The sequence below is a fragment of the Artemia franciscana genome, chromosome 4, assembly GCF_032884065.1.
Source record: "Artemia franciscana chromosome 4, ASM3288406v1, whole genome shotgun sequence".
NCBI classification, from domain to species: Eukaryota; Metazoa; Arthropoda; class Branchiopoda; order Anostraca; family Artemiidae; genus Artemia; species Artemia franciscana.
In genome coordinates, this window is record NC_088866.1 from 19556405 (window position 1) to 19569622 (window position 13218).

The window sequence follows — 13218 nt, forward strand, 5'->3', positions numbered from 1 at the left end:
CACATAGAAAAAAGCTGGTACATATAGAAAAAATATTGAAGAGCTGGTGGCAATAAACTTTAATTAACAAGTGAAGCGTGAGAATAGTAACCGGAATTCTAAATAAAAAAAAGATTAATAACAATATATACATCACAAGATTCAGTTTTTCTGACTATTAACTTTGAGAAATTTTATTAGGAAGAGAAGTTTCTGACAGAAAATAAAGAACCTGAATAAAGACAAGCAGAAAAATAAAGACAGAGCTTATTATAGACAGTAGCCTAATAAGAACCTAAATAAAGACAAGCAGAAAAATAGTCAAGCATAAATAAAGTTCTAAAATAAACCAAACTTAAAACGACCAGAAACAACAACCAATGGATAAACAAAACACAAACGAAGAGAATTTAGAATGAATAGCCCAAATAAAAATAAAGATAAGTGTTTATTCAAAAGAATTAATATACCATCATATGGGGAGAAATGAAAATGAACAATCAACTTAAACTTAAAAAGAACAGAAACTGCTAATGATTGGAGTATTGATACCGCATTTCGTGGTCCCGACACCTTCTAAAGGTTTTTGCGCTTCTTAAATTTTATCAAAAATAAATATATTTTAAACATTTCAGTTTATTTTTTTTCAAGATATTGACAATTAATAGAAAAATTAAATAACCATTATAATTTTAAAACAAAACCGTTTGATAAATTTAAATGTTTATTTCAGCGAAGTGCAATCAAAGCATATGCTTTTAGGAATCACAGGAGATGAGGGCAGTAGCCGTTCTCCCATTTTTAGTAATTTTTATGGCACTTAGTATTAACCAAGTGACATATAGCAATCGCCAATTCTGTCGGTCCCGGTTTTGCTACTTTAGGCACTTCCAGGTAAGCTAGGACGATGAAATTTGGCAGGCGTATCAGGGACCTGACAAAATTAAATTAGAAATAGTCATTTTCCCGATTTGACCATCTGGGGGGGATTGGGGGCCGATTAATTAGGAAAAAATAGAAAAAATGAAGTATTTTTATGGCACTTGGTATTAACCAAGTGACATATAGCAATCGCCAATTCTGTCGGTCTGTCGGTCCCGGTTTTGCTACTTTAGGCACTTCCAGGTAAGCTAGGACGATGAAATTTGGCAAACGTATCAGGGACCGGACCAGATTAAATTAGAAATAGTCGTTTTCCCGATTTGACCATCTGGGGGGAAGTGGGGGGCCGGTTAATTCGCAAAAAATAGAAAAAATGAAGTATTTTTAACTTATGAGCGGGTGATTGGATCTTGATGAAATTTGATGTTTGGAATAATATTGTGTCTCAGAGCTCTTATTTTAAATACCGACCGGATCTGATGACATTAGGGGGAGTTGGAGGGGGTGAACCTAAAATCTTGGAAAACACTTAGAGTGGAGGGATCGGGATGAAACTTGATGGGAAAAATAAGCGCAAGTCCCAGATACATGATTGACATAATCGGAACTGATTCGCTCTCTTTGGGATAGTTTGGGGGGGGAGTAATTCTTAAAAATTAGAAAAAATGAGGTATTTTCAACTTACCAACGGGTGATCGGATCTCAATGAAATTTGATGTTTAGAAGGGTATCGTGTCTTAGTTGGCAGGGGGAAACCTAAAACTTGGAAAACACTTAGAGTGGAGGGATCGGGATGAAACATGGTGGGAAAAATAAACACAAGTCCTAGATAGATGATTGACATAAACGGAACGGATCCGCTCTATTTGGGGTAGTTGGGGGGGGGGGGGTTATTTCTGAAAAATTAGAAAAAAATGAGGTATTTTTAACTTACGAACGGGTGATCGGATCTCAATGAAATTTGATGTTTAGAAGAATATCGTTGCTCGAAAAAAAGCAAAAATCCTAGATAAGTGATTGACATAACCGCAACGGATCCGTTCTCTTTGGGGGAGTTGGGGAGGGTTAATTCTGCACAAATTAGAAAAATGAGGTATTTTTAACTTACGAAGGAGTGATCGGATCTTAATGAAATTTGAAGTTTGGAAGTATATCGTGTCTCAGAGCTCTTATTTTTAATCCTGACTGGACCCGGTGACATTGGGGGGAATTGAGGGGGGACCTAAAATTTTGAAAACGCTTCGGGATGAAACTTGGTGGAAAAAATAATCACGAGTCCTAGATACATGATTGGCATAACCGGAACCGATCCACTCTCTTTGGGGTAGTTGGGGGAGGGGTTAATTCTGAAAAATTAGAAAAAATGAGGTATTTTTAACTTACGAATGGGTTATCGGATCTCAATGAAATTTGATATTTAGAAGGATATCGTGTCTCAAAGCTCTTATTTTAAATCCTGAAAGGATCTGGTGACGTTGGGGGAAGTTTGGGGTGGGGGAACCAAAAATCATGGAAAACGCTTAGATTGGAGGGATCGGGATGAAACGTGGTGGGAAAAATAAGGAGAAGTCTCACATACGTGATTAACATAATTGGAACGGATCCGATCTATGGGGAGGGGGGTTAATTCTGAAAAATAAGAAAAAATGACGTATTTTTAACTTACTAAGGAGTGATCGGATCTTCATGAAACTTCATATTTAGAAGAACCTCGTAACTCAGATCTCTTATTTGAAATCTCAGCCGGATCAAGCGTAATTGGTGGGGGGGGCAGGTGGGGGGGGACCGTAAATCTTAGAAAATACTTAAAGCGGTGAGATCAGGATGAAACTGGATGGGAAGATTAAAAACCTGTCTAAGATACGTGACTGACATAACCAGACCGGATCTGCTCTCTTTGGTGTAATTGGAGGGGGGTGGGGGGTAGTTTTGAAAATTGAGGTATTTGTAACTTACGAAAGGGTGACCAGATCTTAATGAAATTTGATATTTAGAAGGATCTTGTGCTTTAAAGTTCTTATTTTAAATTCTGACCAGATCCTTTGACGTTGGGGGTAGTTGGAGAGGGAAACCGGAATTCTTGGAAAACGTGAAATTTGGGGTATTTTTATCTTACGAATAGATGATCGGATCTTAATGAAATTTGATTTTTAGAAAGAATTCATGTCTCAGAGCTCTTATTTCCAATCCCGACCAGATCGTTAGACATTGGGGGGATTTGGAGGGGGAAATCTTGGAAAAAAACACTTGGATTGTAGGAATCGGGATGAAGCATGGTGGATGGAATAAACAAATGTCCTTGATACGTGATTGGCAGAATCGTACTGGATTCGCTCTCTTTGGGGGAGTTGGGGGGGAGGAGTTTAGTGATTTAGCGAGTTTGGTGCTTCTGGACGTGCTAGGACGATTAAAATTGATAGGCGTGTCAGGGAGCTGCACAATTTGACTTGATAAAGTCGTTTTCCCAAATTCGACCATCTGGGGGGCTAAAGGGAAAGGAAAAATTAGAAAAATTAGGTATTTATAACTAACGAGTGGGTAATCGGATCTTAATGAATTTTGATATTTAGAAGGACATCGTGACTCAGAGCTCTTATTTTAAATCTTGACCGGCATTAAGCCTCTTATTTTCCTTTTTAAATTGATCTATTGATTCATAGAATTTTGTTAGAGCTCATACCATATGATCTCTTGGCTCTTAGCTCTTCTCGCCTCGTCACAAGTGCCATATGAGCTCTTAGCTCTTGTTAACTTATGAGCGGGTGATTGGATCTTAATGAAATTTAATGTTTAGAATAATATTGTGTCTCAGAGCTCTTATTTAAATTCCCAACCGGATCTGATGACATTGAGGGGAGTTGGAGGGGGGAAACCTAAAGTCCCGGTTTTGTTACTTTAGGCACTTCCAGGTAAGCTAGGACGATGAAATTGGGCAAGCGTATCAGGGACTGGACCAGATTAAATTAGAAATAGTTGTTTTCCCGATTTTACCATCTAGGGGGAGTGGGGGCCGGTTAATTCGGAAAAAATAGAAAAAATGAAGTATTTTTAACTTATGAGCTTAAAAATTTGATGTTTGGATTGATATTGTGTCTCAGAGCTCTTACTTTAAATCTCGACCGGATCTGATGACATTGGGGGGAGTTGGAGGGGGAAATCTAAAATCTTGGAAAACACTTAGAGTGGAGGGATCGGGATGAAACTTGATGGGAAAAATAAGCACAAATTCCAGATACATGATTGACATAATCGGAACGGATCCGCTCTCTTTGGGGTAGTTGGGGGGGGGGGGGTAATTCAGAAAAATTAGAAAAAAATGAGGTATTTTTAACTTACGAACAGGTGATCGGATCTCAATGAAATTTGATGTTTAGAAGGACACCGTGTCTTAGAGCTCTTATTTTAAATCCCGACCGGATCTGGTGACGGGGGGGGGGGAGAGTTGGGAGGGGGAAATCTAAAACTTGGAAAACACTTAGAGTGGAGGGATCGGGATGAAACATGGTGGGAAAAATAAACACAAGTCCTAGATAGATGATTGACATACACGGAACGGATCTGCTATATTTGGGGTAGTTGGGGGGGGGGTATTTCTGAAAAATTAGAAAAAAAAGAGGTATTTTTAACTTACGAACGGGTGATCGGATCTCAATGAAATTTGATATTTAGAAGAATATCGTTGCTCAGAGCTCTTATTTTCAACCCGACCGGATCTGGTGACATTGGGGGGCGGGAAGTTGGAAGGGGGAAACCTAAAACTTGGAAAACACTTAGAGTGGAGGGATCGGGATGAAACTTGGTGGGAAAAATAATCACGAGTCCTAGACACATGATTGACATAATCAGAACGGATCCGCTCTCTTTGGGGTATTTGGGCGAGGGGTTAATTCTGAAAAATTAGAAAAAATTAGGCATTTTTAACTTACGAACGGGTGATCGGATCTCAATGAAATTTGATGTTTAGAAGGATATCGTGTCTCAAAGCACTTGTTTTAAATCCTGACCTGATCTGGTGACATTTGGGGAAGTTTGGGGTGGGAAAACCAAAAATGATCGAAAACGCTTAGATTGGAGGAATCGGGATGAAACTTGGTTGGAAAAATAAGCAGAAGTCGTACATACGTGATTTACATAATTGGAACGGATCCGCTCTATTGGGGGGGGGGGGGGGGGTAATTCTAAAAAATAAGAAAAAATGACGTATTTTTAACTTACGAAGGAGTGATCGGATCTTCATGAAACTTCATATTTAGAAGGACCTCGTAACTCAGATCTCCTATTTTAAATCTCAACCGGATCAAGCGTAATTGGGGGGGGGGGTGGTTGGGGGACCGGAAATCTTAGAAAATACTTAAAGCGGTGAGATCAGGATGAAACTGGATGGGAAGAATAAAAATCTGTCTAAGATACGTGACTGACGTAACCGGACCGGATCTGCTCTCTTTGGTGGAATTGGAGGGGGGCGGGTAATTTTGAAAATTTAGTTATTTGTAACTTACGAAAGGGCGACCAGATCTTAATGAAATTTGATATTTAGAAGGATCTTGTGCTTTAAAGTTCTAATTTCAAATTCCGACCCGATCCTTTGACATTCGAGGGAGTTGGAGGGGGAATTAAGAATTCTTGGAAAACGTGAAAATTGGGTTATTTTTATATTACGAATAGATGATCAGATCGTAATGAAATTTGATTTTTAGAAGGAAATCATGTCTCAGAGATCTTATTTCAAATCCCGACCAGATCTTTTGACATTGGGGGGAGTTGGAGGGGGAAATCTTTAAAAAAAAAACTTGGAGTGGAGGAATCGGGATGAAGCTTGGCGGATAGAATAAACAATTGTCCTTGATACGTGATTGACAGAATCGTACTGGATTCGCTCTCTTTGGGGGAGTTGGAGGGAGGGTTTCAGTGATTTGGCGAGTCTGGTGCTTCTGGACGTGCTAGGACGATGAAAATTGGTAGGCGTGTCAGGGAGCTGCACAATTTGACTTGACAAAGTCGTTTTCCCAGATTCGACCATCTTGGGGGCTAAAGGAAGAGGAAAATTAGAAAAAATTAGGTATTTATAACTTACGAGTGGGTGATCGGATCTTAATGAATTTTAACATTTAGAAGGACATCGTGACTCAGAGCTCTTATTTTAAATCTTGACCGGCATTAAGCCTCTTATTTTCCTTTTTAAATCAATCTATTGATTCATAGAATTTTGTTAGAGCTCATACCATATGATCTCTTGGCTCTTAGCTCTTATCGCCTCGTCACAAGTGCCATATGAGCTCTTAGTTCTTGTTTTCTTTTAGTTTGTACTCATAAATGATTTTATTCTGTGACTAAACTCGTAAAGTTTAATTCACTATCTAATCTACAAAACACAGAATATAGAATACATCACATATGCAGCTACAAAATACAATCAACTAAATAGCACAAAGGAAGAAAAAAAATTATACATTAACCAGTCTCTTTGTATGATTCAAGTATGCTAGAACGGCATATTCAGCCTTTTGAATAAACCAAATAATATTAACATTAAAAATATTCAAATAAAAAACTCTTATAATCTAAATTGCATTTCGGCTGTTTCATTTTCAAAAAGTTTACGCTCAAAAAGATAATGATATCAAGTGTCTTCATCACCATAATCACAAGTGAAAAATTACTTTTATTAATCCTACGTCAAAATAAGTTTAATTTACAGTGACCAGTGACAATTTGTGTCAGTTTATAATTAGGAGAAGTTTTTGCAATTTGAAAAGTTCATTATGACCAGTAAAAAACTGGAGGGTCCAGGACTTAACAGCGTGGTAGAATATTTCATACCATTTCATATATAGGTTTATGCGCAAGGTTTTCCAAATTTCATTTATAGTATAAGGGGAAGAAAGGGAATTACCGAGTACATAATTTACTTGCGAGCCAGTATAATATGTATGTTTATTTGAATTTTGGCTATTAAGATTATTCAGGGGTGGCCAATAATCAGGTTCATCTCTCTTCAGATATCTTTTGAGAACTAACTCTTTGGCTCTAAAGTCAATAGGAAGGCATCCTGCTAAAGCTGTTATTGTCTCGGTTTTAGCAGATAAAAAGCTTTGGAAATCAAAACCATAGAAATTATTTGGACATATCCTAACTTTTTTACAATTTTCTTTATATTCAGCACTGACATCCATACAGGTATTGCATATAAAATGGTGGATTCAATAACAGCTTTATGTAACTTTTTAAGGGCGAATGCTTTAAGACCCCAAGTGGTTCTGGCGGTACGTAACAATTTTTTGAATATTGTCCGGTGACTTTTACTTTACTTTCAACTTGGTCATTCCAAAGTAACTTTCTGTCCAAAATCGAGCCCAAGTATGTAACTTTATCACTTATCGGTATTCTATGACTTAAAAACAGAAGATTAACCTGTGGAATTTCTGTTTTCATAGAGAAGATGATAGCTTCAGATTTATTAACATCGAATTTTAATCTGCCCATTTTTCTAATAGTGTAAATGCCTTTTCATTTTTATGATGTAAGAAATTTGTATCTTTAGAAGAAATTGTTACACAGATATCATCAACATACACTTGTATTGTACAGCCTGTCAGAAACTCTGAACGAAGCAAATCGTCCATATGAATTTACCATAAAAACGGAGAGGAACCTTTCTTGTGGGCACAATTTTTGAAAGATACGAGCTACATTAACAGCTTTATCACCCTAAGAGACTGATCGATCTGATAGACAAATTTTAATCAGCATAACTAGAGGAGTGGGACAGCATAATTTCTAATAACATTTTTTAAATCCTAGGGTGCCAAGCATTGTCGAAGGCACATATGATATCAAAGAGAATGCAACGTGTTAATTTCCTCATCATGTTATTTTCTTGCACTGTTGTGACAAGTTTGTCGTGGGCATTTACTTTTGATTTGCCTTTAACAAATCCAAACTGGTCCTTAGAGATCCAGTCCTTATTAATGCTTAGATCATTCATATGATAAGATTCTTTCGAAAATCCTACCAAAAACTGGTAATAAGCTAATGGGTCGATAAGAAAATGATAAACAATCATTAGTTCTCCCCCACCTGGGAGTTACTATGATTTTAGTATTTTTCCAGTCACTAGAAAAATACTAGATATTCAAACACACATTTTAGTTGAGATGCACTGTTGTTTTCAGAGATAGAGATTAAGAGGCTAGTTCAGTCAATTTTTCTTGATGACTGGTATCATCGAATGTGCCAAAATCTGATTCTACGCTTCTCTAAAATATAAATTCGCGAGAGCCAAAAAATCTTTATTTAATCATACTAAAAACGATTATTTGCTGGTATTGTTGTGGAGTTTAATTTTCAAAACCTCATGCAAATGCTCATACGATCTAGACTATGGTTATCCTACAGGAGAAATGTGTGGATGGTAACGGATCCAGAGCCAAGCTGTGGAAGCAGTAGCAGAGACGCTGGTAAAGAAAGAAGTCAAATGGATATTGTAAAGTTGAGCTACAGCGTTTATGTTTGTAAGGGTGGACGAGCATGGCAAATGGTTGGTGTTTTATCTTAAGGGGGGAGGTGTTGGGTTTCCACCCCTTTTTCTTTTCTTTTTTTGAGATAAATGGCCTGTTTTCCTTTTCGTAATTACATTTGCTTAGAGTTACCTATAATGAATGAATGAACGTTATTACCCCTAAAAGTATAAAAAACACAAAGTACGGAGTATTATAAATAAACAAAAACAAAAACGATAAACAGCGAAGAAAAAAATTCATACTAACAAAAGACAACATCGACTAATTAACCAGTATCAATATGGAAAAAAAGGCTGCAGAGGGTAATAAACGTGAATGAAGTTGATAGTCTTTTTACATAAATCCTCACTGGAAGACTGAATCCAAGAAGGCACATCAATTAAACCAAATCGGGCAATCATTTCTTTGTTTCGGTGCCATCTAGGAAGCTGGAGGAGGAATTTGCAATATCTGAAATAAGCCGTACGTAGAGTATGTCGATCTTTATTACGAAACAGATGAGCCATCCCTGATAAAAACAAAAGCACAGGGGCGCAATAAGCGTTATAAATCATGCACAAACCGTTGCGGTTGTAACGGCTTTTGTTTGGGGATATTTTTCCATAAGCTACGCGTAGGTTTTTCACTGCTTGATTCACTAGGGATGAACAGGTAGTGGAAAGTGTTGGGCCGAAACACAGACCAAGCCAACTAACTAAAGAAGAATATGGTAGAACTGCAGTCCCAGTAACGAATAGAGCGACCTCATAAGGGCTATTAAAACAAATACACTCCCATTTAGACGCATTAACTGACAGTCCAATCTTAGATAGTTCATTGGTTAATATAGTAAAATTAGAAAGCAATCCATGGTGAGTCCGGGCAATAAGAAGAACGTCATCTGCAAATGCAATAGAAGACAAACCAGTATTACCGTAAAAAAAAGAACTTCTAAGGGGACGCAGGCACGAAGCAAGCACGCATTTAAACATACTAGGAGACAATACGGCACCTTGCCGAACTCCCTTATTAATTATTACCGGGTCAGATATTTGGTCATTCCAGGTAACTTGAATTTTACACTTTGAATACCAAGAAGACGATAAAATTAGTACGGAAGGATTAACACCTGAAGACGCAAGGGAAAATAGAGCCTGAGAGCGCACAATATTGTCGAAATCTCCAGAAATATCAACAGTAAGACAGTATAAAGACATTTTAGTTTTTACTGGATCTTTCATGAGTCAGCTTAAAAAATGATGTGCATGGGATCAACCGAAACTTTTCCGAAAACCAAATTGAAAAGGTGTAAAATCACAATTCGACTCAATTTCTGGTAGTAACAAATGTTCAAGCAACTTACTTAAGAAACACGATTCTGTAATGGGACAATAATTCACACATGACATGGGGTCCTTGCCTCACTTTTGAATAGACGTTACACGGCCACATAGGAAACTATCAGGAACAAGCAACTGTGCTAAGCAGGACTGGAAAAATATTTGTAGATGGTTAAGTAGAGCAGGACAATCATAAGCAAAAAATCGGTAAGAAAGGCCGTCACCATCAAGGCTATTTGAACGCTTAATTTTTCTTAAAGCCCGGCGAATTTCAGATATTGGTACAGGCTGGACATGAGCCTGCAGGAGACGGTATGGTAAAAGCGGTTTAAGCAACTTGTAATAAAAAGACTGAAGAAAACTATTAAATACACTGAACACACACTTATAATGATCAACAAAATTAGCTAGCTGGAGACAAGATAGGGTAGATGGGGAACATTTCTCACTATTATTATCCTTATTCAAGGAGGCCTTATCGGTGGGGCCTGACCATGCATTCAAGCATGCCCTCTTCAAACTGGCCTTATATTCAAGTTTACACTTTTGTTTCACAGAGAAAACAGCTCCGGAAGATTGTCGGTCACATGATATACACATAAGTAGCCAAAATTTGGCTTTTTGCTTAGCATGTTCTGCTTCAGGATCAACGTTCCAATTAGGCTTTCTTGTACCAATCCTAACTTTATCAACAGGCACTGCAGCTTTGGAAGCTGATTTAAGGCAATGGACGATTTGACAATAATAGAAATTTAGGTCAACTCTACTTGAAGGCGAGGAAACTGACATTTGCAGAAGGTGATATGGCACTTCTATTGTCGACAGTAAAGCAGTTAGCGGAGCAAGGTATAGTGGGACATTAGCACGATCCCAATTCAACTTCGTATGCCACTTCGGCTGAGCCGAAAGTGTTTTGCCAGATAGCTCACAGGACAAATTACAGCTAAGAATAAGGTGATCGTCATCAATCTTCTCTTCGTCCACCCTGACAATCGATGATATTAAGCTAGAACTGGAAGAGATCACGTGATCCAAGTTCGATTTTGAACAGCCTCTGTTATAAATACACGTGAATGGGAGGCTCTTAACTGCGACGTGATATATGCTAGGAAGTGATTCTAGCAAGAGGATTGATCTATCGGAGGTACCAAGAATGTCACAGTTAAGGTCACTAGCTAAAACCCAATTTAGGTCTTTCAAATGTAGACTTTCGAGTAGATACTTTAAACTGGAGCAACATTTAGCGAAAGATACAAACGATGCTACAGAACCTCGATCGCAAGGTAAGTAAACATTTATAAAGGCGGTACTGTCACATTGAATCGCTAAGATGTTATCATCACAATGAATCAAAGAGGGCTTTGATGGGGAACGGAAAAAAATTGCTAGGTCACCGGAAGGGCGGCCTCTAGTTTTCTTGGCCTGTTTCGAAAAAATGGTGGACAGAAGATCGCTTCAGGCTAGAAACGTTTGATTTGGTCAAAAGATGTTCCTGCAAGAACACTATGTCATGGACTAATAATTCATTAATTAACAAGTCTTTGTCTTTTGTGCCGTTAATATTAAGAGAAGCAAAACTTAAAATAGTGGCTTGGTTCATTTTGAAGCGGAGTTCAGAGCGCGTTTTATCACTGGGCAGTTCATACTATAGGAAACATGAGCTTCGCCGCAGTTGGCACATTTCGGAGCCTCTAAGCAAGGATTGTCTTTAGTATTGGAATGGCATCCAGAACATTTAGAGCACTTCATCTCATTCGGGGCACATGGGCAGTGAGCTAACGAATGATGGATACTTTGGGATCTAAGACACCGTCTGTGCAATTCATTGTATTCCGATATTTTAAAAGACTCGTAACCCAAGCGCAGACCTTTAGCGATGGCAGTTTTTAGTGCAGCGGAATCAAGGAACTCTAAACGGAATGTATGAGAAGAGCCGATCTGGTTGGCCTCAACAAGACCAAGAATAATGGAGATGAATATACTGCTAGAAACACTATCGGGAAGTCCCCTAATTACTCAAAGAGGTTTGCGATCAGTCACATTAGCAACAATATTTGTGTAGCTCGCAACAGCAGATGCAGCAAGAGAATTGGCAGAAACTTTATCCCGTGTAACAACAACCCATCTTTTCCTTACCGGATCGGACTTTACCGACACAATACCGTTATGTCCGGCGAAAAAATCAAGCTTTTCCTTGCGAGAAACGGGGTCTCTTAGTTCTGGAGGCGGATATTTAAGAACAACGGCGTACGGGGGTTTGTGATTGGTACCCTTACTATCTGAGACCAAAGAACTATTTATAGACGTTGTTGGACTATTGAGGTGAGCAAGCGATTTTAACTGATCAAGGCACTGGTTGACTTTGGCGGTAAGGATAGAATAAGTTGACATCAGAATGCTAGGGACTTCGGAGGGGGATTTGATCACGAACTCTGGAATATCAATATTTTCTGCAGAGAAGCGAGAAAGAGTAGCGATAATGTTCAACAATGAACTATTCTTAGCACTGGGCCCCGAACAACGAGGTATAGGCTCATCTGGGAAGCAATTGCTATATAAAAGTTTCTTAGCTCCAAGAACATCTTCATACGGGAAAAAATCCCTAGCGTATTTCACAATTGTCCCAACCCCTCATCAAGATTGTGCTGAGCAAAATTCAAAACTGGGCAATAATAAAGCGTACTGGTATTCCAATTGTCCATGATAAGCAAATATCACTCACGACTTGGCATCAGTCCAAAAACAATTAAGTGAAAAAGGTTTATCCAAAGAAAAGTTCTCAATAAGCACAATTATGAAATGATCCACAATGACTAAATGAATGCAATGAGAATCAATAATAACTTATCTTTGAGTGGGGCAAGTAATCCAGTGATTTGCAAGTAATCTGAATATTTCAATGCACGACTCAGATGATAGTAGTGCTGAATACTAACTCACAGCCACAATCCATAAATAATACCTTAAGCCGTAATCATATACAAATTTATAAATTTATCTAACAAGTTTCAATTACAAGTTCAAAAGTATTTCACTCGTTATTTATTCCAAACAGGTACAGAGTTAATCTGGCTTAAATTCAATTAGTTGTTGATTGGTCAAATACCAAAAGAGAACTGTTTCAATCACATATAATATAATTTTTATAATATAATATAATATAATTCTCAATCACAAATTAAAGGCCCGTTGCTAAGCCAGCAGTGCTGCCCATATATATAACATTGAGGGAGATTTGGAATTAAATGCGAAGATACACTACGAATATAAATTGTCTAGAGTTGTACTTGCCCAATTTGTCTTGGTTGACTTGCAGGAGCCGAAGCAAGACGTAACGGGGCTTACATCGACTTGACAAAAAAGTTGGGGTTCAGAATTCGTAAACGAGGCTGCCCAACAATTTACGTAGTTGAAACAGTAACGAACCAAATTATCGGTTTGACTCAGCCTATCAGTGTAGGCTGATAATATAAATTTTAAATAAATTTTTAGGGAAGTAAAAATCCAGATTAAAAGAA

At 38.0% G+C, this 13218-nt stretch overlaps 1 protein-coding gene across 2 annotated transcripts in view; it reads right to left on the reverse strand.

Annotated features, from left to right (window-relative positions):
• LOC136026108 (uncharacterized) overlaps positions 1-13218 on the reverse strand; it is a 41221-nt gene that overhangs the window by 8985 nt on the left and 19018 nt on the right. The window lies entirely within an intron of this gene.